Source organism: Diceros bicornis, chromosome 22 (genome assembly GCF_020826845.1).
Source record: "Diceros bicornis minor isolate mBicDic1 chromosome 22, mDicBic1.mat.cur, whole genome shotgun sequence".
Lineage (NCBI taxonomy): Eukaryota > Metazoa > Chordata > Mammalia > Perissodactyla > Rhinocerotidae > Diceros > Diceros bicornis.
In genome coordinates this window covers 25,109,766-25,135,763 of record NC_080761.1, presented here as the reverse complement: position 1 = coordinate 25,135,763, position 25,998 = coordinate 25,109,766, and the positions used below count along the sequence as shown (strand labels likewise).

Here is a 25,998-nt window from a genome sequence, read left to right as displayed (position 1 = left end):
AAATTCCACTCCTAGCCATATATCCAATAGAAATGTATACATATGTTCACCAGAAAACATGCACAAACTTTTTCATGACAGCATGGTTCATATTGGTCCAAAATGGGAAACAACCCAATGCACATCTCCAGCAGGATGAATATCACACAATAGAATACCATACAGCAATGAGAATGAACAACCCATAACCACACAAAACAATATGGATCAATCTTACAAATATAACATGGAGTAAGAGAAGCCAGACACAAAAGATTACACAACTCTGTGATTGTACGTATATAAAGTTCAAAAACTGACAAAAGTGATCTATGACATTGGAAGGATACCCTTTGGGCGAGAGTAGTGCCTAGAAGGGGGTATGATACAAAGATGGTCAGCTTGGGCGTGTGGCTCTGCTTTGGGGAAGGGAGATGAGGGAGTGTTTGGCAGAAAAGTGAGTCCCGGCATCACATAATAGGGACAATTCCAGCCCCTAAAAAGGGCTAATCTTAAGCAGTAATTTTTATAGGAAAGAGCAGCTCTGTTGAGAAGAATACAAAGAGGGGAAGAGAGAGAAAGGGAGGGAAGAGGGGGAGGGATGAATTCAGGCTCGATTTCTCCCTTTGCTCTAATTATTTTTTCATATTTTCCCCAAGGTCAAAGGGTGAACCAGTCAGAATTGCCAACAGATATCTGAACAAATTTAGCCAAAAATGTAATGCAGATATGAACAAATTTATATTCTTGCCTCTAACCAAGCCAAAAATTATATAAAGTAAATATCAAAAGGAGGTTTACCTGCAATATCCAATAAATGTACTAGAGTTTCTTGTGTGCTTCTCAGGGGACCAGATAATTATAAAAAGGGATTAGTATGTCTTCTGCGAGTTAAACTAAGCCCCACTGCTCAATTCCATTAACTAAATGATTTAAAAAAAAAAAAAAAAAACCTACCAACTGAGCTACAGGGTTCCCGACACTGCCTGAAATATCTGTCTCCAATTAACTGATTGCTCTGTAATGAACAAAGCATGAGGATACTTATTTCTGAGGGGTTCTTCTAGTGTATATATTCATAGTCAAATATCCCACTCAACAGTGTATGTCTTAAGAAATTCTTCACCAGTGAGAATGTCATTTGCTTCCAGCAACCATACCTTAAATGCAAAGCTTAAGGAAGGAAAAGGCAAAGAGGTCTCTGAGCTTAAAAGCCCAAGAGAGAAAATAAAAACTGTTGGATTAAATCACCTGCTGTGCTCATGCATAGGACATGCTCATAGACAATTCACATGTCTAGTGGCTGGACATTTTAATAAGAGCCTCGTTGTCAGGCCTCCCCCATTCAAGACAGTTCTGTTGTTCTCCGTCATTGCCCCACCCAAACACACACACACACTCCAACAAACCTGAGTTTCCCACCTCTATGGCCTTGTCAAGTACAGAATGCTTTATTTAAAATTCTAAAGGTAACTGAAAAAACAGAAATAAAAATAAAATCGGGATGCAGAGAGAAGAAGAGAGGTGGGAGGTAATATAAATTCCACTTCTTCCTTAGCACGGGAGTTAATAGCTATTGATAAATTTGTGAAATCAAGTACAGACTGTGGCAGTTTAAAAAGAAGGCTGCAAACTCTTGGACATTCTTCCCATCAAGTGGCAGGTCAATGTCCCCTCCTCTTGAGTCTGAGCAGGCTTTGTGACTGCTCCAACCGATAAAGTTTCTTAAAGGGAAGTTACGTAACTTCTGAGGCTAGGTCCTAAAAGGCCATGGAGCTTCCAACTGGTTCACTCAAGGTGCTCATACCTTGGGTTAATTTTATGTGTCAATGTGAAGGGCATTTTTGGATGAGATTAACATTTTAATCAAAGAACTTTGGGTAAAGCAGATTGCCCTCCACAATGTGGGTGGGCCTTGTCCAATCAGTTGAAGCCTGAGTAGGACAAAAAGACCAGCCTCCCTGAGCAAGAGGGAATTCTCCAGCAGACTGCCTTTGGTCTTCATCTGCACCACTGGCTCTCCTCGGTCTCCAGTCTGCTGGTCCACACAATGGATTTTGGACCAGCCAGCTTCCAAAATTGAGTGAGCCAATTTCTTACAATAAATCTCTTTCTATAAACATATACACAGTACTGGTTCTGTTTCTCTGGAGAACCTTGATTAATACATGTGGGAAGCTGGTGGCCATGTAAACAGTCTGACTACTGAGGCCACCACGCTGAAGTCACTACCTGTAGGTGCTCTGGTCAACAGTCAAGGCTGAGCCCAGCCTTCTAGCCATCCCCTGCCAAGGCATATGACATGGGATCTAAGCCTGTGTGGACCCTCCAGACCAGCCCATTCACCAGCTGGGTACCATGGAGAGACTCAGTCAACATCACAGGGAGCAGAAGCACATAGCCAAGCCCTGCCTGAATCCCTGACCCAGGGACTCCATAAGGCCATGAAACAATTGTTTAAGCCACTAAATTTCGAGGTAATTTGTTAAAGGGTAACCAACAGAAGAACTAAAAACATAAAACAGTCAACGGTCATCATACCAAGAAGAGACTGGCTGAGCTGGGATCAGAGAGGAGTCATGGGTTTTAGTTTTCATTTTAAATGCTTCTTTGTTCTTTGCATTGTTCTTACTACACGCAAATATCACTTCAGAAGTTTAATAACACTGTATCGCATAAGTGAAATTTGCTGAGAGTAGAACTTAAGTGTTGCCACACACACATATATATAGTGATGAATGCGTTAATTAACTAGATGGGAGGAATTCTTTCACAATGTAAACATGTATCAAATCATCATGATGTACACTAAATATCTTACAATTTTATTTGTCAATTATGTTTCAGTAAAGCTGGGGAGAAAAATAAATTTAAAAAACTAAAAATTAAAGAAACAACAGCAAATATGTTTAGCACTTACTGTGTACCAGGCAGTCTTCTAGTACTCTGTGTGTTTTAACTCATTTAATCCTCACAATAACCCCGTAAGGAAGGTGCTTTTATTATGCCTATTTTATCGATGGGAAATTGAGGCACAGAGAGGTTCAGTAACTATGCCAAAGATCACACAGCAAGCAGCAGAACCTAGATTCAAACTGGCCAGTCTGGGTCCAGAGCTACATTTCCACAAAGATCGCCAGGCTGGCTCAGCAGTCCCGAGCCACTAGAAGAAGGTACAATCTCAAGTTGCCATTCACCTGGATCTCCAAGCATGGGACTGACCACGCTATTACGTGTCAAGCACTGCTGGGCTGCCTTGCTTCTTCAAAAGCTACTGCCTAACCTGCAATGCCCTTACTCTAATCTCCACCTGGACACATTTTTCAAGGCCCAGTCTCCCTAAATATCACCCAAATCTCTCTACTCAGCACTAATTTCTCCATCCCCTACATTTTCAGAATGAGCCATGTGATACATGTGTATCAAGACACACACTGGAAAGTTCACAGTCACACTATTTGCCAAAGACAAATTTGGAAACTACTCAAACGCCCATCAACCCTAGAATGGATAAATAAACTGGGGTATAGTCACACATGGAATACTGGACAGCAATGATAATGACCCAACCACAGCCACATGTAGCAACATGGCTAAATCTTGCAAACACAATTTTGAGAGAAAGAAGCCAGATACAAAAAAAAAAAATACATAGTATATGATCCCATGTATATAGAGCATGAAAACAGGCAAAACGAATCTATGGTTGGGACAGTGGCTACCGTTGGGGAGAGAACGACTGGGAAAGAACATGAGAGTCTTCTGCAATATGGCAACATTCTATTTCTTGACCTCAGTGCTGGTTATAAGTTTATGTTCACTTTGTGAAAACTCATCAAATTGTTCACTTAAGATTTTTATGTATGTTACAGATCAACTTTAAAAGTTACTTTAAAATAAAAACACCGCCCAGGCCAAGCCACCCATGCAACAGGCATAAAAAGTCCTGTAACACTTGAAACCAACTTGGCTTCCTGATTAGTTTGGAGGGTGGAAGGGCAGTGCGGTGGTCGTGGCGTAATTTGGATAGCGTCAACTCTGCTCAAGAAAATGTGATTTTTAAAACATGCACAAATAATCCAATGAATGCCCAAGAGAAGTATAATTTTTCACTGAAAACTCCCTTTGCTGCTTCTGAATCTGCTCACGCTACAGCGCCTCCACTTTAGCAGACCCCATGCGCCACAAGCACTCCCCTCTCTGCCTTTCTCCTACTCACCTCCCCATTTCCTGGAATTGCCTTCAACTAGACAGCTTTCCCATCCTCCTCCTCCTCCTCCCTTGACCAGGGGGTTAAGGCATCAGAGTACATTAGTTCACAAAACTGTTTGGGAGCAGATGCTGAGACTCACAAAATGAACCTAAGCCTTGATTGTATCAATTTTAGTGACCATGTGCCTGTGGTTTCTTTCTATGGGGCCAGTTTGGATGATTTAAAACAAAACTATTTTTAAACCTGCAGTCTTTTTTTCTCTAACACCTCCCCCCAAGAAACACACACATCCACAAAACAGAACTCACTTTAGATGAGGTAGAACCTCAACCAGGGTAAGTTGTGGCCTTGGCAAATCTAGAGTGTAGAAAGTGCCCCAAAGCACCCTAGTGCCCTATGGGGATAAAATGCATTCCTGGGGCCGGCCTGGTGGCGCAAGCGGTTAAGTGCTCGCGCTCCGCTGTGGCAGCCCAGGGTTCGCAGGTTCGGATCCGGGGCACGCACTGACACATCGCTTGTCCAGCCATGCTGTGGCGGCGGCCCATATAAAGTAGAGGAAGACTGGCACAGATGTTAGCCCAGGGCCAATCTTCCTCAGCAAAAAAAGGAGGACTGGCATCAGATGTTAGCTCAGGGCTGATCTTCCTCACATACACAAAAAAAGCATTCCTAATTTGCATACTGTATCTTTAAAGGAGGCAATAATTCCTCCACCAGCACCTTCTGCTCCATCCTTAGACATTATAATCTCACCATAGGAGAGCCCATACTTAATTTTTCTTCCACTGCCTCAGCAACAGCACCTTTCCCCAAATCTACTAACTGAAAAAGGACCAAAGTTAATAATCTCTCAGTTTTCTCATTCAATCTCTATCTTGGGAAAACTTCACCTTAAAATGAAAGAGTGGAGGCTGGGGAAATGGGGCATGACTGCTAATGGGTGTGGGGTTTCTTTTTGGAGTGATGAAAATGTTCTGGAATTAGACAGCAGTGATGACTGCATAACTCTGTGAATATACTAAAAACCACTGAATTGTAAATTTATAAGGGTAAATTTATGGCATGTTTATTATATCTCAGTTTTTAAATAAATAAAATGTGGGAGAGCCCCACTTTTTAATAGAGAAAGTTGGATGAAAGGAGCAACTAGCAGATGAACAGCTAAGTACCACCTAAAAATCAAGTTGAATAAACTCATGAATTAAAAATGAGGACAGGCCCCGATATCCATCCAGCTCAGAGGTGGGGGGGGATGAAGGTGGAGTAAGAAACTGCACAATTATAGATATCTGGATGATTAACCTTCCTTGCTAGTCTCAGGGTTCTCGTTCTGATGGAATATTTCATTAATTAATACGACCAGATGAGCCTCCGTGGAGAAGATGTGCAGAGAGCGAGCGCTGGGGGACGCCATAGATTGTTCTTAACGCTAACTCGGCCGAAGCCCTCACCAGTCACCCCGGTGCAGCACAGCTCTTGCTGACTTGCAGGACCCACCGCCAAGAGTCGCCTCTGAAAGTTTCACGGGGACCGAGGTGGAGGGGGATGGATAAAGGAGAAGTAGCGGCCGTGAGAGGAGGATTCCCTGCGACTTTGCCCAAGTGGTTTGGAAGAGGGGGGCGTTGAGGGACCAAGTCCGCTTAAGGGCGCTCGCACCCTCCCTCGACAAGACCCTGCGGATCCTCCAGAAGCCCCCGCGGTCCCAGCCGGGAACGGTGGGCCCAGGAGGCTCAGAGCTCCCACACCCCTCCCCCAGCTCCTGGCCCCTCCAACCCTGGCCGGAGCCATCTCTCAGTCGGCTGAGGGCGACCCGAGGCCACCTGCCGCTCTGGGGCAGAGGGATAAAGGGGTCGATCGCCACTCCTTCCTGCGGAGCGGAGCCGAGAACTTCACCTGGAGACGCCTCGGAGTGGGTCTCCCACCCCATAGCGAGCTAATAAAGGGCCCGGAGGCCCCCAAGGGGCGGTGTGTCCCGGCCCGGGGCCGAGAGACGCCTGCACCCTCCCGCCGCCCGGCCGGGCCCGGACTTTGCCGCGGCCGGGAGCCTGGCGCGCGGCGCTCCCCTTCCAGACCTGCCGAGCCGCGCCGCCGCAGCGCGCGCCTAACCCGGCCGGGCGCGGGGCCGAAGGAGTCCCTCGGACTCCGTCCTTAGGCCCGCCCTGAGGCCGCCAGGGTAAGCCGGGCGAGCGGGAGTCCGCGAGGGCTGCCCCCTGCCACCGCCACGGCCGCCGTGCGCCTCCGGCGCGCGCCAAGTTTTCGTGACTGCGCGCAGAGGCGGCCCGGGGCAGAAGTGGGACCCGGGCGGCCCAGCGCCGAGCCCGCGGGAGACCAGAGCGCCGCGTTACCCGCGGCTCCACTCACCTCTAGGCGAACCTCCCAACCTGCTGCGACTCGCCAGCCGCTCGCTGGCTCGGCCGCGGCTCCGGGACCTCGGAGGAGGGGGCGGAGCGGAGGGGGCGGAGCCGGCCCCGGCGTGCGAGCGCCAGAATTAAACCCCGAGACGCACCGGGTCCACCCGGGCCCTGCAGCCCCTGCAAGGGCGAAGAAATCGAGGGGACACTAGCAAGTCTCAGAGACCGGTGGGAAACGACGTGGCTGCGTCGCGCAGCTGGCCAGAAGGGAGCCCCAGGCGGCTCCTGAGACCTCAAGGAACCCCGGCTCTCCGCGGCGCTTTCTACCCCAGGACCTGCGGGCGGACGGGCCCCAGTGCGCCTGCGCGCCGCTCCAACTCCACCATGCCCACGAGGCACCTTCGCGCACCTCCCCCGCCTCACCCCGGCCCGCAGGCTTCTGCACCGCCACAACCAGCGGAGAGCTCCCTCCGCCCCGGCACCCTCCTGCTGCCGACGTGTGTTTTTTTCCCCCGAGGGAGGGAAAAAATCCATCCCCCAGGGAGACTTGCGTCAGTTGGGTTCTATTATCTCTGACAGGGAGGGTACCTGGACGCAGGAGGCTGGCACGGTTAACACGCCCGCCTAGCGCCTTTTTACTGCCCCCTCACTCCACTCTGCTAAGAAATTGCTCTGCGTCTGTGGGTTTGTTTTCTGGCCCCTGGTGAGAGCGGGACTCGGGAGCGTGCAGGGCTCTGGTTTCCTGCAGGTGCCTGAGCGGGACGGTCACTGGCGGTTGAACCTCCCGCCGTTCCCTGGACGGGCCCTGTGTCCTCCGTGCCTTCGCTCTTGCTCCTCTGCAGGACAGAGTCCTTGGTAGAAAGGAGAGGATGCGTGTGCAGAAGGGTGCAGCTGTTCGGGGGACTCCAAAGAAGACGCAGTGCCTGCCTCGGGAGCTGAGGACCGCACTAGGAAGTCAGACACTGGATTCAGAGCATCGCTGTGGGTGCAAGATACACAGGGATGAGAGGCTGTGACTTGAGTCCTCTTTCAAATTGAAGATGGTTTAAATAATCAGAGGAAGAGCTTGGGGGACGGGACGGGAGGACTGATTTTCTAAAAACGAAGTATTAGCAAGACAAAAAAACATTAATGCCAGCTCTCCAATCACTGATTTTCTTAAGGAGGGAAGGGGGTCCTCCCCCGGGCTCTCCAGCACTGCACAAACCCTGCAGGACCTTACACACGTCACAGTCTTTTTGCAACTACGTTAAAGTGAAGAGTCATCAGACCTCACAAGGCGAAACGCTGGCCTCTGGGGAGAAGAGTCTGTGAAATCAATGCTTCCCTACGTGTCTCGGCAAAGCACACCTGCAAATTCCTGAAATTGATAGCCCCTGCCTGTTAAGAGGACAGGCAAAGGGCAGCTCGAAAATTCCTGGGGACAGGAAATCTCATTTTTAGTCTCAGCCCCTTTGCAGCTCACCGGGTGACAGTAAGCACACTCTTTGAAAGGCCTCAGTTTTCTCATCTGTAGAATAGTGTATATGGATTCAGTAGATCTTCTCTAAAATCTCCATCCCGGCCCCCCCCTCGCCAAATGTCTACAACTCTATGAAGAGAATAATTATTCCCAAAGTGATAAGAAGAGTAGAATCAGAGGCAGGGGTCTCCTGTGTACACAAACTGACCTCCACGCTTTATTTCTTCTTCCTTACATTTAGTCAGTAGACAGTTATTTCAGAGGCCCTCAAAAGTAAGCAAACCTAATCAAAAGTATGGCAGATTCTGAATTTTTGGTGGATTTATACTTAAAATTTTACTTCATTTTTAGTCATTTTTCTATTGAGATACTCTTCACATACCATAAAATTTACTCTTAAAGTGTACAATTCAGTAATTTGAATATATTCACAAAGTTATGCAACCATCACCACTATCTAATTCCGAAACACTTTCATCATTCCATACCTATTAGCAGTCACTCCCCAGTCCCCCCCCACGTTAGCTCCAGGCAACCACTCATCTACTTTCTGTCTCTATGTATTTGCCTGTTCTGTCTTTCTCTATTCAATGTAAATAGAAACATACAATATGTAGCCTTTGGGTCTGGCTTCTTAAACTTAATGTAATATTCACATTGTTCATCCATGCTATAGCATGTATCATTACTTCATTTCTTTTTGTAGCTGAATAGTATTCCATTGTATGGATACACTACATTCCATGGATTCATACATTGATGGACATTTTGGATTGTTTCCACTTTTTGGCTCTTATGAATAATGCTGCTATGAACATTCATGTACAAGGTTTTGTGTAAACATATGTTTTAATTTCTCTTGGGTGTATATCTAGGAGTAGAATTTCTTGGCTATATGGTAGCTCTATGATTAACTTTTTGAGGAACTAACTTTTCCAACATGGCTATACTATTTTACATTCCTATTATGAGGGTTCTAATTTCTCCAAATCCTTGCCATTAGTTGTTATTGTCTTCTTTTTGAATATATATATCCTAGTGGGTATGAAGTGGTATCCTGTGGTTTTAATTTGCATTTCCCTGATGGCTAATGATGTTGAGCATCTTTTCATATCCTTATTGGCCATTTGTATATCTTCTTTGGAGAAATGTCTGTTCAAATCCTTTGCCCATTTTTAAATTGGGCTATGTGTCTTTTTATTGTTGAGTTGTAAGAGTTCTTTACTTATAATCTGATAAGTGATACTAGTCCTGTACTTGATATATGATTGGTAAATATTTTCTCCCTTTCTGTGTGTTGTCTTTTCACTTTCTTGATAGTGAGTTTTGAAGCACGTATTTTAAATTTGATGGTTATATGTTGTTACAATGTAACATAAGCTAACACATGTTATAAACTAACACAACAGTTTTTCAGTCTATATAAGTAATGCATGCCCATTATAAGAAAAAACCTTTGGAAAAATACCAAAAAGGGTAAAGAAAAAAATAATCACTTATGACTCTATCACCTAGATATAGCCACTGTTAAGATTACAGTAAATTTCCTTCAGCCCCCTTTTTAACACACATTTTTAATTTATTTAATACCCCCCCAATGACATCATGTGGCCCTGCCCTCCATACTTGGGGTCATAACAAGGACTGTCTTACTGGCAGCATCACCATATTCAGAACCTTCTCCTCTCCCTCCTTTCCCATCAAAACTAATTTGTCCTATGCCCATTCCTTCAGGATGCAGTTGAGCTAACCTAGTACATTAATAATGAACATGACCATAAGTTATACAAGATTTGCAGTTAAAGAGCATCTGCCCTGGTTCTGAGGCATACCCTGTCAGACCGTTTGCATAGTGGATTTTCATGTAATGCAATTAGTCATCTGCCATGTACTAGGAATTGTGGGCAAACAGAGCAGCCAACTCTTTAACCTCTTCAAGCTCCTTGTCTGCAAAATGGAAATAGTATCTACGGTGCCTCCTTCGTCAAGCTACAGTAAGGATCAAACCTCATAGATTGGGTTGGACCAGAATGGGCCTTGGGTAGGCTGCAGGTAGGAACCTGGTGCCCTTAGTGTCCTGTGCGCTCAGACCCAATAAGGTACATGGCAGCAAGGAGATAAATCAGGTGAGACTGAGGAAGACACCCAGACAAGAGGTCACCAAAGTCATGCCAGACCTTTGGGACAGATACAATTGGGGTGGGCCCTGGAAGTAATTTCCTTCCTCATACTCTTCATTTCCCTTTTTTGTTTTGTTTTGTTTTTCTAATGGATGTATACCACAGTTATCACTGAGAGGTGTTTTTTTTAAAGTTTTTGTCATTCTCAAATATTTAGAGATATGAGGGAAGGGGTTTTGTCTGTCTTCATGCCAGAATATTAAAGGGAAGTCATGGTGGCAAGAATGTGTGTGTGTGAAAGAGAGAGCATGCATGTGCAAACCTGGGCATGAATGTGTCTCCCTCAAAGAAAAGGTGAACTGGGTGGGGGGGCAGGGGGGAAGTGCGGTTGGACTCACAGCTGGACTCACCACCTGCAGAGCCTTTTCCAACACCAACCTTGGAGGCTCTAGATTTTACTAAAGGAAGCTATGTGTTCCCTTACCCTTGCCCAAGGTCTTACTGCCACCAGGGAGTCTTCTTTTTAAGGAACATTTATTAATATTACAAAACACTAGTCTGTGACTCACGATCTGGAAGACTTAGGTACTGCCAGTGGCCCTGTGGTTTCCTCTTCCAAAACAGTGCTCCAGCCTCCCTCCTTGTAGGAAGTTAAAATAGAGAAGCAGAAGGGAGTGGCCCACATGGCTGGCTGTGCTGCTTTCGATATCCCAAAGCTCCTAACTCAGATTTCGCTAGCTGGTTTGCCACTTAGTTGTAAGCATTATGAAGCTTAGGAAATGAATGTGAAATAGTCTAGATGCTGACTGTGTCAGAAAACATGTAAGATAATTATTATCTAAATCTAGAAAGAAAAGAGGACCTAATTTATTTCAACCTGTAACATAATAGCTTCCAACTTCTGACTCCTGGAAACAACTGTTTGAAAGGTAAAGGATACATGGATACATTTGCTTTAGTTATTTTACAAAGTAAGTCAGGGTTCAGTTTGCATTAAGCTGAAGCCCTGTATGAAGACTTTTTTTATGTTGCTGAAGGACATAACCCTAGTTTGGGAAATTTGAGCTAAGAGTAATCTTTATTCATAATTATAATCTTTATTATATTGTTGTTACTATTATAAAATATTCATAGAGCATTCAAAAGTTGTATGACATTCTCCTAGGATGCTAAGTGGAGGGATTATGTGTGCAAGCCTGTCTCTGCAGACCCACTATATTTAGAACATTTATTTATTTAACAAATATTTATTGAGGGCCTACTGTGCCCAAAGCGCTGGGTTAAGCTTTATAAAGGACACAAAGATGAAGAATCTCAAGAAACTACCTGTCTTTTAGGGAAGTTCATACATGTACAAAATTAACTGTAATATAATAGACCTTGGCTTAAAAGAGATATAAAGTATTATTATAATTAAAACAATATAATTTTAATAATTGATAACACCAATTGAGAACTTACTTCTCCTGTGAAGTAGGCATGATTATTATCCACATTTTGCAGAAATGAAGATGGAACTTTAGGGAGATCCAAATATCTGCAGGAAGCCACAGTGCTAAGTGGTAGAGGCAGGATTCAAACCCAGGCTGCTGGAGTGCAGAGCCAGAACTCAGCACTGATCACTTGCAGCAAAGACAGCATGTGCATTACATTGATTTTTGTTTTGTTTTAAATTATGTTAGTGATAACTTTGCACTGAGTCATTGTCACTGAAGCTTTTCCTCCCTAGGCAAGGAAAACCTGACCCAGTGACATTTTGACCTTGACCTCATGGCACCATTCTCTAACTCAGTAGTTTTCAAACAACTGGGCTGTCTTTTGAGCCTCAGAGCCTTTTCACTAAGCACATTTTTAATGGAAGATAAAAATGAAGGTTGTCTGAATGAAGCTGAATGGGGAGGGGAGCCTTCCATGGGCGGTAGGAGCACTGAGGGGAGGGAAGGAGGCTGCCCCACATTCAATTGAGGATTATCACCGCTGAAACCTAATAAGGAAGACTGATGTCAATACAACCTCAGTCTTGTCACTAGAGAAGTGTTAACTTTTCCCCCAACTGGCAGGGCTATGTCTAGTTCAATAGATTGATGGGCACAGGCACAGGCTAATGAAGTTTTAGAGTTAGTCATGTCCAGTGCTCATTGATATGTTCAATGTATCTCCCTTCCATCACGAATTATTTTTTAAATGTTAAAGATGGCTTGCTTACCTGGTGGTCCTCAAAACCCTGTCAGGAAGGGTAAAGTCAACGGTTGAGCACCAGAACCAACCAAGTTGGAGACATGATAGCTCCCTGCTCATAGGATCTGGTTACATAGAGCCTTTTAATGAATGCTGTATTCAAAGGAGACCTGGTGCATATAACATAGGGCTGAATTTCAACAAAGAAAGGCTTAGTCAACTTTTCTCTTCTATACACAATTGTGGAGCCTGACAAAGCACAGATAAAGGAGAGGAGGAAAATGCTGAAAGGGGAAGAGGCAGACACACAGAGTCTGGGGATAATCGTTTAGTTCAGGGGTACCCTCTCTGGAATTCTCCTTTGAGACTTGGAGCCAAGGAAATTACTTAAAGGATTTTTCCAAAGTTTTATTGTCTATTGTCATTCCTATGTTTCTCCAGGATATATACAGAATTCTAGAAAGCTATTATTATTATTACCTTAGCAAATAAGTTCATCCAGCTTCTTTGCACTCACCATTTTAGGTTGGCCTAAAGGGCAGTTCACTTATCCAACCAATGCATGTGTTCAATATCTGTTCGTAGTCTGTGTACCTTAGAAGGATTGCCCTCTCTATGCTGTCTGTCTTTTATGTATCTAAGAGCAGGGACCTTGTCTATTTAACTCTCAGTACATTGCCCTGCTAATTGGCACTATTTGTATTATGCATTATTATTTTGAAAACTGAGAGTAACTCAAAGGTCCTGCAATAGGGAATGTTTGAGATGATGTGACATAGCAATAGGGAAGAATGCTACATAGCCAGTAAAAATGCTAAGAAGGTTGCAATCTGTTGGTACATATGAAATGATTCTAAGGGGAAAAATCAAATACAAAGTAGAGTGTATACAGTGATACATACACTGGTAACAACTATGTAAAAAAATACATGCTTGTAAACTACCAAGGATCATCAGTGATCTTTAAAGATCACAAGTGATGGAAATAGGTTTAAGTCCAATAAATTCTTTATATTCAAAAGTTAATTAAAACTTACACTTCTAAGTTTACATATATAAACTATTGTATTAATTATTTATTGCTGCATAAACAAATTACCCCAAAACTTGAGACAACCACCATTTATCATCTCACAGTTTCTCAGGGACAGGAATTTGAGAACTGCTTAGCTGGATAGTTCTGGCTTAGGGTCTCTCATGGAGCTGCAGCCAAAATGTCAGTGAGGGCTGCTTTCATCTGAATGCTTGACCCGGGCTAGTGGGTTTACTTCCAAGAAGTCTCTGACTCATGGTGTTGGCAAAAGGACTCCATTCCTTGTCATGTGGAGTTCTCCACTGGGACCTCTCCATAGGGCTGCTCATAACATGGCAGCTGGCTTCCCCCAGAGTAAGTGATGACTGAGAGAGAGAGACAGAATGACCAAGATGATAGCTGCAATGTCTGTTATAACCTAATCTCAAAAGCGACACACCATCACTTCTGCCATAACCCTGGTACAGTGTGCGAGGGGACTATAGAAGGGTGTGAATACTCAGAGTCAGGGATCATTGGGGATCAACTTGGAGGCTGGCTAACACCACTAGAAATAACAATAATAAGACATTTTTACTCAAAAGCATGTTTTGGTTAAACATACATTGAAGTAGATATTTCAAAATACCTAATCCTCCTAATTATACTTCTCAAGAAATGATAACAGTATTTATTTAGTACTTTCTATGTGCCAAGCACTGTGCTAAGCATTTTACATGGACCCTCTCCTCCAACCCTCACAACTTGAAAGGGGGCACTTTTAGTTGCCTCATTTCTCAGAGATGGAACTTGAAGCAAAGAGAGGTGATGGAACTTGCCCAAGGGCACACATCTAGCAAGTAAGGAAATCAAACTATGAACTCAGATCTATCAACTAAAGCACATACATCATCACTGAGCTATACTGATTCCCTCTAGTCATAGTTTCGTGAAGTATATGTCTAACCTACCCATGCTTTACAAGTTAAGAAGCATCATTCCAGGTAAGCAGTTTAGGATCTCCTTGCAGTCACAGAGCAAATAAACTAAAACTCAAAACTGGAAGTTAGGTTCATGGAATCCTTTATCATGATTAAGACAGTAATAGTTACTTGGTCTTCTCTCCTCCTGTTCCCCTCTTCCCTCTCTCCTCTGCAGCCACACTAACCTCCTTGCTATTCTTGGAACAATCCAAGTAGGCTCCTGCCTTAGGTCATTTGTGCTTGACTTCCTCTTCTCAATCACCAGATCAGCACAGCTCCTTCCTTCACCAACAGATTGCACCGTCTATATCCTACATAACTCACTTATCAAGGATGCTTCTATTTCTCTCCCTATCCCAGAAGACAAGCTCCACAGAGGCAAGGATTTGGGTATGTTTTGTTCACTGAGGATCCCTAGCACTTACAACAGTCTCTGCTACATAATATACGCTCAACAATAAATATGTGGTGGATAAACAATGAAATAACTATAAGAAGAAAGTGTGTAGTTGATATCAGAGTAGCTCAGCTGAAAATTTAATGGTAAATTTATTTTCCAGCCATACCTCTTCAAATTTGATAATGAAATTATCTAAAGATTTTGTCCAAATAGATGTTTCTAGAGAGAACTGTTTCTTTTTAATGAACATTTTACATTTGTTGCCATGTGTTTATTTTTTAACCAGAGGAAATGTGTTAGAAATTTCTAGAAACAACAAAAGCTCTAGAAACAGAAGGTGCTTTTAGCCTAGAAGAGAGATAAAGTAGGTGAGGATGGAAGTATTTCCACTGCCCAAGTAATAGCCTATCCCTCTGTATAGTGACCATATAAAACCTGAACAAATATTTACGTTTGACATTAGAAAAAGTCAGTTAAGCAAATGACATTTCATAATGAATGAAATGAAAGAACTTCCTTCCTTTATTTATTCTGGATAATCTATTAATTTTTAGTATGTTTTGTTCCCCTAGACATAGACGTATTGTTCTCTAGAAGGTCAGTATTTTTGTTCTCTAGAAGGTCAGTATTCAGTCTAACTTTGCCCGGGTCTACCCAGAACTATTACCTATAATCTTGGTCATTTCAGAATGCCAATTTACTAGTTGACAGTGCGTTCAATAAAGGTCTCCTTGATACTGAGTTTCTTTCTTCAAACCAACTGAACATATCCACTATAGTAAGAACAGCTAAACTTTATTAGACACCTGCTAAGTGCTACCGTCACACCTATATTATCGCTCACACTTTCAGCAATACTATAGTACAGGATACATAGTACAGGATACTATAGTTAGGAAGCCCAGTGAAGTTAAGCAATTTGTTTAGATCACACAATCAGGGCAGAGACTCAAACCAAGATTATCTATCTGATTGCCAAATCTGGGCCAGTTTCAAGGTGCCATCCTCTGGCTCTAACCATCAGCCTAAGCATAAGCCTTACCTAGTCAGCTTTATATAAGTTGCAACAACCAAATAGTGTATGGTACATATTTACACTAAAAAATTTTTCATTGTCTATCTGAAATTCAAGTTTAACTGAATGTCTTATAATTTTATTTGCTGGATCTGACAAGTCTATGGGGAAGGAACCTTGGCGATTGTTGAGTTTAGTGGTTCTTAAGCCACGGCTGCTTGGCAAAATGATCCAGAGGGCTTTTTCAAAATATACATATAGGTTCTACCCCGTATTCCATGAGGATTCTGGAGTGGATCCAGGCCTGCAAATTTTCAAAAAGTTTTATTCATTCACTAAAAAAATATTTATTGACCATTTACCCTGTGCTAAGTACTTTTCTATGCCTTGGAAACACAGCAAGAAACAAAAAAGTTCTACCTTTGGGGATCTTCCCAAGTGACTCCAAAACTCATCCCAGTTAAGAAACAATGGGTCAAGCAGCCTCATTTTACAGACTAGGGGGACGAGGCCCAGAATGGTGCCACGATGGCTCAAGAGCACTGACGGAGGAGGAGCTAGAGATCAAATCTCCTAACTCCCACGCCAGTACTTTCTAAAAAATATCTCTCTGCTGACCTATGCCCTCAATTTTCCAGAATACTCCCTTTTTAGTGTTCCATTATCCCTAAAATTACAATCTTTGATTTGCAAAATATGGTGCCAGAAGCTACGTCATTCTTAAAATAATACGCTTAATACTGCTTGAGGCTCTCCCTTGTAACCATAACACCAAGATTGTAGACATCAACAGACGGCAGTAATCCAGAATCCTGACCCCAAATGAAAGGGGCAGTCATTATTGGCACTTCCCTCTTCACACAGTAGGTGTGCAGCATGTTCCATAGACATTGACTCACGCGTTCTCCCAATAATCCTGTGAAGGAGACAGGAAAGACTCAGTTACCGTAACTACCCTTTACAGTTAAGGTAACAGATTAGCTCACGTATCAAGTTCAAACAGCTCTTAAGTGGCAGAAACAGGGCTCAAATCCAGGTTTTCTCCTCCAAGTTGGAATAAAATAATCTGAGGGTGAATGAAAATTTTGGCTTGTCTCTTTTCTTCCTCTTTCAGCATGAACGGGCAGCAAAGGTGGAGGAAACCTGCTGTTACTCGTATGGCACTAATCTCATGCCCTCTCCAAAGCCTCTCCCTCCCCAGCAGCTCCGTCCTCCTCTCCTCTCACACTTCACGTTCCTGCTATACTGGACAGTGCGAGGGCAGACCACTGACTGCAGAAAAAACCTCAACCAAAGTGCACGCAAGTCACCAGGGAACCGTGTACCAGTGTGCTTTCATATTTGTAGGGATTCACGGAGCAGATTAACTGGTTAGTACGGAGTTTGAAGGGTGTTAGTAGCCATACTGGACTGTTTCCTTACAAGATGAACCTGAAATCACGCAGAGCTACGGAAGAGGAAAACTGGAGATGAGAGCTTGGGAAAGTGGGGCCTAGGTTTGATGGGAAAGATGCTGACTTCTTGTCAAGTTTTCGTGAATCCCCAAGGCAGGCACATCCTTTACTAGAGAATGAAATGCAAATTCCACAAGAATTTCAAAAACAAAATTGGAAGGGGCTGCTAAATTCTATGCCTCTAGCCTCTGTGGGTACCAGGCCGCCTTCTGCAATGAGGGATCACTAGTGGAGGGTTTGGAAGCCCGGTTCTAACCCACCTCCATCATTTGAAAACTGAGCAGACTTGCCCAGAATAATTTTCGCAGGTTCCACCATCAGTTCCTCCAATCCACACTCCTACCCTCCAGCACCCTCATACCATTGTTTTCCAGTTATCTCCCACTCCCTTTAGCTGAATGGTTTCTAGTGCCCTGTTGATGACACACTGATTTTAACAATGGCATTAGAACTTGGAACAAAATTCTGTTGCCCCCGAGATCCAAGTCAGTCTCAAGCACTGGTACAGACTTCCCATATTTATAAAGCAAATACATTCATGGCATTTGCAAGAGCAGCCTCCTAAACTGCTCTCCCTGCCTACAATCCCCACCTCACCCTGCAACCATGCTAGATACATTCGCCAGCTGAGTTTTCTACAAGACCGTGTCACTCCCCTACATAAAAACAAATTCACTCCCCTACACAAAAATGAAAGGCTTCCATGGTACTGCCTTAAAAACAACAATGTCTATTCACCTGATAATCCCTGTCTAACCACATGGCTTAGCTAAGGATCAACTGACACAATGTATGGGAAAATGTGGAAGAACACAGTATGTTACATTCCTATAGCATTTCTGGTGATTTCAAGAAAACAGAGAAGATAGATTTATGTTACTTTTAACATGTGTATATTTTGTTTCTATAAGTGGGCTGTTAAATTCCAGGTCTTTCACTGTTTTGTCAGTTAGCTGATATGAAATGTAAATTTCATACTAAATTATAATATTAAATATCTATTATCTATTAAATACTATATCATTAAATATCAATTAAAATTAATAAGGCAGAGCACTCACTTAGTTTTTCACCACAGGAAGGCATAAAAATAAGACTTTTACCCCGATTAGTCCTTATGTGCACTGTGCATTGACAAGGGCAGACGAAGTTGTAAGAAGCACGTTTATGACTCCTTGAAATTAGCTAGATAAAAAATTTTCTTATATAATTGAAGAGCCTATAGAATATGGAAAATATTTGCAGTTTTTGTTTGCTTTTATTTTTACAGTGAATGAAAGTTCAGAAAAAGGCAGCGTTTCTGAATGAAAAACCAATGGAACTCTGATTAAAAGCTTATGTTAGGTTAATTTTAATTTATGAGAGGCAGTGCAGTGCACGAGTTAAGAGTGTGGCCTCTGCAGCCAGTGGGCCTGCATCCGAGTCCTGCTTCTGCTAGTTACAAGATGTATGACCTTGGACAAGTTACTTAAACTCTTTAGACCTCAGTTTCCTCCTCTGTAAAATGGGAAAAATAACGGTACCTACCCGTAGGATGGTTGTGAAGATTGAGTTAATATTTGTAAAATATTTAGAATAAGGTCTGTCATATATTAAACATCTTATAAAAGGTAATGGCTATTATGATGATGATGATGATTTGAGGAAGAAAGACAGGATCAAATTCAGGGTTACACAGAGCCAAGGACTTATTCAGGTTCTGCTATGTATCCTGGTTAAGCAATTTACCTCAGCAGGGCTGAATCCTCATTTGTAAAATGGCTCGATGATCAGGTATAAAACAATTCTATAATTACAACAGATCTGAAGATGGGCCTTCCTATTTGAATATCCAATTAATAAAGATTTCAACTTTAGTCGTTAGAGTCTGATCAACAATTTTTGGAGTCAGTTAAAATTCTTCCTGTTGCAAGAGACGGAAAATCCCAAGTCAAACTGGCTTAAGACAAAAGGGAACTTTTTGGCTCATGTAACTGAAAAGTCCAGGGGAAGCACTGGCTTCAGGTTCAGCTTGATCAGAGTCTCAGCCAGTGACCTTAGGACTCAGATTCTCTCCATCTCTTGGTTTTCCCTTCCGCGGTTATTGCTTCATTCTCAGGTTCTACGTGATGTTGCCTTGTAGCTGCAGGCTTTTGTCGTCATTACTGCAAACAGGCCCAGGCAAAAGGAATGTGGGAATCTCTCCAACTCCTCAGCTAAAGTCTCCTTATGACTACAAACGGACGAGATCTTTTTGGAATTATGGAAATATTCTCAAACCAAATTGTTGTGATGGTTACTCTCTAAATTTATTAAAAAATCATTGAGTTGTACACTTCAAAAGCATGAATTTTATGGTATGTAAGCCATACCTCAATAAAGCCATTAAAAACAGATTTTCCTTGTATCTCTTTGGCTCTGATAGGGTCACACGCCGATTTCTGGGGTCCAGGAATGTGATGCTCTGATTGTCCAGACCTGAATACCACACCCACTCCTTGGAGACAGGGATAAAGTTAGTTTCATCCAAAGCAGAGAGACTGAGAATGGGAGAGGGTTTGCCAGTTGAAAATTGGGTTAATGGGTTAATGAATTTTGCTCCCTAAGGCCCAAGGACCAAAGTCAATCTAGGACCAGTCCAGGCTTTGAGGGCCTCTCTCAAGTCAAACTTGGACCTGTCATGGAACGAACCACAGTCACACACCTGTCTTATAAGACCTAACTTTTGTTTTTCTTGACTTCTCTATGGCAAATGCCAAGGTAGGATGAAGCTCCTGCTAGATTCTCATTCTCAGAAACGTTGACAGTAGCCGTCCCCAGATAAATCCAGAGTCCTTCTCTCCTGCCTCAAGCACATCATTTTCTGTTGTGATAACTGAGTAGGGCCCTGCCCAGTGGTCACGGGGCCCGTCACAGGCCAGAGATATGGGAGGAGGCCCGTGTCACCTCTCTGTGCCCTACTCAGCAAGCCATCAGCCCCACGCTCCCTGAGAACACACCAGAAACACATCCTCCACCTTTATGTTCTTTGTCATTGTACACCCTTTATCGCACCTCTCACTCTCTCTTTCAAATTCAATTCTCAATGCTTGTGTCTGTGGGTCCAAAGCAGGGATGAGGTAATGGATTAGATGAACTGTCTAGCTCTGGTGTCACTGATTTTCCAGGGCACGGGGAGAGACAGTGCTCGAGGCTCTCCTTACTTTGTTGAAGAATGGCAAAATCAAACAAAAGCAGACATATCCGGCGTGCTAAGAGTGGAGGCACTGTGCTGAGTGCTCTACATTTGTTGTGCTTTTAATCTTTACAACAACCTCAAAGGGTGGATAACTTATCCACATTTTACTTGGGAGGAAACTGGCTCAGAGAGATGAATTAGGGCAGAAGAGCTAGTCTGAGGCAGAGCTGGGTGTGGAGTGGGGACTGTCTGTCTGTAAGGTAGGAACTTAACCACTACCTGCCTGTCTGCTTCTAACAAGCCTGGATGTGGTCTGCAGGCCCCTTCACTATCACGCCAGCGTCCATGAAACCCTTGGCTTCCGATGGAAGGGAAGTGGCCTCTCTCAGCTCACCCGTGTGAAGCAGTGAGGAACCGCTGACCTGGCTCGGTAAAGCTGAACGCGCAGCTCCCGGAGGTGCAAACCGATTCCTCACCTGCTGCAAATGGGCACAGATGGATCGGTTTGGCCAGTACCATATTATTAGGGGTAGCCGTTGTTGTTTTTAATAAACTTGAGTGCCCTTCCTGGGGCATCTTCTCTCCAATTCAGTCCTGATGTCAGCACTCCTAAAAGCATTATCCCCGTTACTTCACACCTGTGTGTTAGCTGTCTGACTCTGAAAGGTATTTGCCTTCACATCTTGGAAAGAACTAGCGACTTCCCAAGCGTGCCTGCCCAGCCCCATCCTCTAACCTGTGGTGCCAGGAGGTCCGAGCAGAACACAGGAAGAATACATTTTCTCATGGAACCAGTGGTGTATTTGCCCGAGAAACTATAAACTTCAGTCTCATTCTGGACCAATGAGGCTTTTACAGGTAGGACCAGGGACCTAACCATCACTGCATACCATTTTTTCTGTCTAACCTAATCCTCATATCAGCCCTATGAAGTACACACTTCTGGAATTCCCATTTTACAGGCCAGACAACGAAGGCTCACCCAGGTGCCATAACTGGTTACAGAAATCAGATCCTAAGCCCTCGCTCTCAAACACTACCACTGTCTGTGTTCTCAACCCTCCCTGCACATTAGGATCACCTGTGGAGATCTTATAGGCTACCAACGTCTGATTCAAACCCAAAGCAATTAAATCTGAATCTCTAGGGTCTGGGGCTGAGGCATCAGTAGTTTTTTTAAGTGCCCCAGGTGATTCTAATGTGGGGAGAATGCGGCATCTTTGAAGAGCAGGTGATACAAATTCACACATCAAAGGAGTGCTTTGTCTGGGAGGTGGGGGATGCTTACATCATGTGACAGGCCAGCAGCTGCCTCTGGGCAGGGGAGTGTGTTTACACATCCACAGGAATGGTAGAGGAACATGAAGTAGCATTATGTGGTGGTTAATGGTCATAGTTGGTTTCTGGAGACAGAAGACGTCGGGTTTGAATCTGTGCCCCTCACTGAGTGCATGACTTTGGGCACATTATTTTACCCTCTGAGCCTCAGTTTACTCACCACTAAAGAGGGGATAATAATGGACCCCACCTAAGAGGTTGTTGTGAGGAGGCAAGTGAGGGCAAGTGTGTACTGAGCTCGGCACAGATGTGGGCATCTTGTGAGCATTAGTCACTGTGAGCCACCGATGGCAGTTAGGACACCACCAAGGGCATGCTACAAATACCAAGTAGTTTCAAAGACAAATCCAAATTCTGAAGTGTTTCTTCCGCCTCACTTTTTTTAATTGAAGTATAGTTGATATACAATATTGTATTAGTTTCAGCTGTACAACACAGTGATTCGACATTTACATACATTATGAAATGATGACCCTGATAAGATTAGATCATCAGGTTTTTAGAATTACCCTCTTCACTTGAACATTGATTTCATTTGCATTGGTGGTTTAGCATCAGGGGTAATTGTCCTCGAGGCGGCTGATTAGCAGCCTGTTGGTGAGTCTGCAAACAGGCAGTGTGGCTGGGGTATGCAGCAGGCAATAGAAGCGAGTTCTAAGGGCTCTGACTTCAAGTGGTGGGGCCCAGCTGGGAGAACTGGGGCCCTAGGAAAAGCCTTCAGTTCCTGGTATGGGAGAGGTTGGAGGCTGAGGAGGAGCAGGACCCAGGCTCAGAACAAAATGGGTAATGGGAAGCCAGTTTTAGGGTCTGGGAAAGAAGTTGGAAGATCTTTCACAAGGATCCAAGGACCTCCCCCTCCCCCACCTCTTGGCCATTGTTTTGTTTTGTTGGTACTGTTCTTACCACCTGACAATTGACTTCCATTTATCTCAATGTTTTTTATCCTTTTAAGGCCAAATTAAGCCTTGTCTATTCTGTGGCTCTTTGTGGACCAACCTAGATGAAAGTTAGCAATGCTTCCTCTGAGCGGCTATAGGCCTTTACATAATTTTGCCTGGCATTATTAGTTGCCTCTGTATGCTCATGTCTTGTTTAAAAATATCTTTGAGGGCCGGCCCCGTGGCTTAGCGGTTGAGTGCGCGCGCTCCGCTACTGGCGGCACGGGTTCGGATCCCAGGCGCGCACTGACGCACCGCTTCTCCGGCCATGCTGGGGGCGCGTCCCACATACAGCAACTAGAAGGATGTGCAGCTATGACATACAACTATCTACTGGGGCTTTGGGGGAAAAATAAATAAACAAAACAAAAAAAAATAAAATAAAAAAATCTTTGAGTTCCTGGAGGATGGAGACCATATTTTTTACTTCTAGGCAACCCCGCCTCCTCCTACTGCAAAGGTTAACACCTTTGGCTCTTAATAGATAAAAGTGCATTATTTCCACATACAACATGATAGAACCCAGAAGTCAAAGGCTTAAGGATCTTTTAGTCTGGGAGGAGCAAACCGTTCTCTTGATCCACGGGCCAAAACCTGCAGAGATGTTTTATTTGGCCAGGCCAGTGCCTTTCTTTATTTTTTATTATTTTTTTTAATACGGAGTTTGAATGCCTTTAGGTGGGGTGTGCCTGCCCAGTCCTCCTCTTTTCAATCCACTTCCTAATGCCTTAACATTTCACACAGTTTATCTGCCCAATCCCTAAAAGCATTTGAGGCTGTGAGCCCAGCTTCCCAAATTCTCCGATCTTCCCCCAACATCTCTAATACGTGGCTCTCCTGCTTATGCTTCCAGAGGCAGGGAGCTTATGAGGAATGTGGAAAGCTCTGACTAAAAGAGTTCCTCCTGAATGAAAATCATAACTTAGAGTTGCCCACTGTAATTAACCTGCTACAAATTTACTACTTTAAGTCCTTTTGGAAGCTCGCTGTTTACTGCTGAATGCTTTTCCCATTCCCAGGCATTCCATCACAAGATTGATATAGCCTTTTAGATATGCTTTCCAACCTGTTCTTTAGGGAGAAGACAGGTAACTTAGAACCACATGTGACCTTGTTCTGCAACTATGGTCATCTGAAAATGACCTTGGTGAATATTACTCTTCATTCTTCTAGAATATTGGCTATATGTGTCCATCCAACGTTTTATACTTAAGACTGAACTTCCTCAGTCATCTTGGAATAATCTCCTGTCTCTGTAGTTCATCTGATTGTGGGTGAGTGGAGAGTCTAGGATGCACCAGCACCCCAGAAGGCTGCCAGCTGAGGATAGGAGAGGTCTGAGTAGATCTTATCGTGTTGCCCCATTAGGCATAGACATTTTCACAGCTTTATGCTGTACAGAAGTCAGCTCCCGCCTGAATGCACAGGAATGCAACCCCAGCAATTATTTACCAGATGGAATGTGTTTTCTGTGTTTCTCTCTGTCTTAAGGGAACTCTGTCAAAGTTTTTGGTTCTAGTTTTGAGGGAGTGGATTGTAGACCTGTCATAACCTGATGAGTAAGAAAAAGTTCCATATTTTTCTGTTTTCAGGAAAAATAATCTACATATGAAGGGCCACCTGGAGAACTGGGTGTATAATAAATCACTGTTAACAGCAATTATACTTACTGGGAGCCCAGTTATTTTCTTGCAAGTAGAGACAGGAGGATACGGTATTGGCTTCCGAAAACAATGTTGTCATGAACTTCCTTATGGGGGAGCCAAAGGTCAGGAAGACCCCAGGCTGTTAGTCGGAGAAGAAAGGAGCTGCTATAGCAGAGGAAATGGAAAACTATTTGGATTTTTCTCTCCTCCTTCAGTTGTAGCCCCCACAAAAGTCTAATATGTTTTTATCCTATGGAACTTTTCTTATATACTTTTAGAAAGTATTGTCCTTTGCAGTTTGCACTAATCCATTGATCTTAAGATGCATGTTTTCAAGTGAATGTCACTTAGTAGCTAAATCACCTTAACAGAGTCATCTGATTCTCTTAGCCTCTCCTTCCTCTTTTGAAAAATTTGGCTAATGGAAATGAACCTAATGTGGCTAGCCTCCTGGCACAGAGGTGATCAATAAACAGGAATTCCCTTCTCTTGTAAGTAAAAATACCAAAGAAGAGGAAGTCTACGTGCAAATGATTTTAAATAGCATCATTTCAATAGCAAATAATTAGGTACAATCCAAATGTTAAACAATAGGCTGTTTAAATAAATTTTGTGTTCTAGACCCCTCTGTGTCTCAGCCACATCCCTCATCTGGTCACTGGCTTAGGCTGGGTAGCCCATCCCTTGCCATGGCAACCTGACTCTCAACTCAGCTGCACCCTCATCCTCAAGGACATGTAGAGATGTCTCAGTACTTCCTGTGCTGCCTGGGGCTGAGGAGGCTCAGAAGCACTTGTGCAGACCTTCTACCTGACAACCATGCCGTGTTGTCAAATAATCCTTTATTCAAATATCTTCCTTTGTAGTTCTTAACTACAACTGCACCACTGTTGATGTCATCTATGATATCATGAGGTGGTGGCCATCAACACTGCCGCCCACAGACTGGGCAAGCACCAGGATCTCTTTAACAGTTCCAGAGAGTTCTCTGACTAAATATCAGTGCCGCATCTGTCTGGCAATGTTGACAATCCCATCAAAAGTGCTATTTCCACCGTGCTCAATGTTTTTCTGCTTCTTTCTGTCTCTGGGTGATCCCTGGAGGGCTTTGATGATCAAGGCAGAGACAAAAGGTACCACCTCAGTCTGACCTGTCTGTTCTGAATGGTCAGTTTCACTGTAATCTTTAGACCCTTTCCTTCACCAGTTGCCTTGACAACGTCATTACCTACCTTTTTTGGAGACAGACCCAGGGACCCAATCTTGGGGGGGCCAGGGCAGATGTGGCACTGACTCCCCAACTGGCACACTTCAGGTATATGACTTTAATTTCCTTGGGGTTGAACTTAGGTAAGATGGCAGAGGCAACTGGTGTCTGATGAACCCAGATGCAGGACAACCAGAGAAAGTTGCACCTTGGCTTCCTCCAAGCCAAATGCTGAAAGACTCGTGCTGTAATTTTTATTCTCCTTCAGTGCTACCTATTGGCAGGGGCCACTTGTGTGAGGGTCCCTTGGCTGAGTCTCTAATGAGGAACAGGATACAGATTCCCTGTCCTTTCAGGGTTCCTTCCCCTCACTTTATCTTCCACCAATGATCTCAGCCCTGAATAGAGATGCCAGGACACATAAGACTCACATTTTCCTCTCCAGCCTCTGTCTCATCTTCTCGCAGTACTCGCCTAGTTCGGAAAGGAAAAACATCCCATCTTTTCTGTTTAGCAAGGACATCCCTATGTCAAACCTCAGTTTT

At 43.7% G+C, this 25,998-nt stretch overlaps 1 protein-coding gene and 1 pseudogene across 2 annotated transcripts in view; both read right to left on the bottom strand.

The window, feature by feature from the left end:
- The window catches only part of KANK1 (KN motif and ankyrin repeat domains 1), a 200,160-nt gene extending 193,330 nt beyond the window's left edge, over positions 1 to 6,830 (bottom strand). For both annotated transcript variants that reach the window (XM_058565716.1, XM_058565713.1), the window contains exon 1: positions 6,554 to 6,830. The gene's annotated coding sequence lies outside the window, so the exon portion shown is untranslated. The remainder of the gene's footprint in view (positions 1 to 6,553) is intronic.
- LOC131419875 (uncharacterized) lies at positions 6,341 to 25,976 on the bottom strand (annotated as a pseudogene).
- Between the last annotated feature and the right edge of the window lie 22 nt (positions 25,977 to 25,998).